The sequence below is a fragment of the Tupaia chinensis genome, unplaced genomic scaffold (assembly GCF_000334495.1).
Source record: "Tupaia chinensis unplaced genomic scaffold, TupChi_1.0 Scaffold000045_1, whole genome shotgun sequence".
Taxonomy (NCBI): domain Eukaryota; kingdom Metazoa; phylum Chordata; class Mammalia; order Scandentia; family Tupaiidae; genus Tupaia; species Tupaia belangeri.
The window spans coordinates 898473-900527 of NW_006159501.1; positions in this window are offsets into that span (position 1 = coordinate 898473).

Genomic DNA, 2055 nt, shown 5'->3' on the forward strand with positions numbered 1-2055 from the left:
CAGTTGACAGCTCCTTAGTACCACCAACTCAGTCATTATTCAATAGTAACAGCTGGGATATATTCTACTGCTGAGATATAATGGGTTTCAAAACCAGAATAACATTCTATGATCAAACAGCTGGAATGTTTTATAACTGAGAAATAAAAATATCTATTACTTCCCCTCTAAGAGACTCAGTAGCTGTATATATTTATTGCCATATATTCCTACCATCATAAGTAGAAACTATTTCACTGACTTGAAACGCCAAAGAATTCAGGACATACAGCATAAAAATAACTGGTAAAGCTCCCATTAGGCTAGAATTAGAAGGCAAAGTAACGCATTTATACATGTAGACTTTGGTAAACCCTAGAATTTAAGATCTCCTGAAAATTTCTAGAATAACTCCAATACAATTTAGTAACTGGCAACTGTACTTTAGGGGAGAAAAAGGAATGAACCTAGGATAGCAGCTTTCTTTATATTAAACCATCTAAGTACTTTAAAATTTCCTTCAACTTATTGCCCCCAATTTAGTCTTAAATTGAAATTCCTTTCAACTTTTATTGGAATGCCTTTGTTTATATTAATTTTAAAATTGAAAACTGTTTTTCTCTCATTAATTCAGTCATCAAAAAGTTACCAAGAGTTTATTTGGTACTGGGCTATTTGCTGATTCTGGGGTTGTAAGAATGAATATTTCCACATTCAAGAAATGTGATAGAGTAGTAGATAAGTCTATGTAAGGCAGCAATTGCAGCAAACTCACTCTAGTATATGATATGACAATGGTACCAATGTTGTAGAAATAACCCATTAGGTTAGTGACCCCGGGTCACGGGTTGGGCTCATTTTTGAGCTACTATATGAAATACAGTAGTGGTTTCAAGGATATTTCAGTTAAAGGAAGTAATATGCAAATAATATACACAAAGTCTTGGATGCAGGAGATGGTTGACATGAACTTTCAGGGAATACAAGTAGTTTAATATGACCTGAAGGTATCTTGACTGTCAGGGATGCTAAGACATAAGACTGTGAGGGAATAGGGACTTTTAAGATTATGGTGCACTTGTATTAAGTTTTGAAATCAGTCAGTGAGACCTCCAACTTTGTTCTTTGTCAAGCTTGTTTTGGCTATTCAGAGTCCCTTGAGGTCTATATAAAATTTACTTTTTAAATGCTGTGGGACACAGTTAAATTAGCACTTTAATGCACTGCTGATAGATTGGCACAACTCATTTCCTGGTCATGTGACATGTTTGTTTTTTTTGTTTGTTTTTTTTACTCTTAATCCTGAGATTCAGAATCTTCTCTTGATTTAGATAACCATTGGCCTAAGAATTAAATCTGCAATATTCCCAATATTCCTAAGGAGATTTTCATTAGGTCATTTTGTTAAAGTTATGTCTTTCTTTCATGAGAGAGAGATACAAAGAGCCATGACAAAGACTTGTCGCACCACGACCCCTTTTCCCAGTCTTACCGGTGGTCAGGATTACAGGCAGATGTATTAGTGCACCCAGAATGTTTAGGTCAACAATAGGAACCAAACCCAGGTCCTACCCATATGGCTGCAGTATCGTGCAGTAGTGCCCCAATGCCTGCTCAACTACACTGAGCATTCAAAAGGCTACTATAAGACCTAGTTTTATGCAGAAAGCCAGACAACTGGGAATCACAGAAAGCCAGAATGGAACTGAGAAGCAAGAAAAGATGATTGTAGGGTCACCTTGCAGTGTAGTGATTAAACACTGTACATTAGGAAGTCAGATTTCAAATAGCCAATCCTGGTTTGAATCCTGGTCCCAGCAGCTTTAAAAACACATTATGTACATGTATGTGTCTGCCCAAAATCCTGATGGGAAGGAGAAACAGAAGAAAAAGGACTGAGATGTGAACCACACCCCATTGGAAGTCTCTCTCTCTCTCTCTCTCTCTTTTCTCTCTCTCTCTCTCGCTCTCTCTCTCTCTCTCTCTTTCCTCTCTCTCTCTTTCTCTCTCTCTCATGAGCATGTGCACTCTCTAGCAATAAAATATAAGAAAATATGATCATATTAAAAGGGAAAG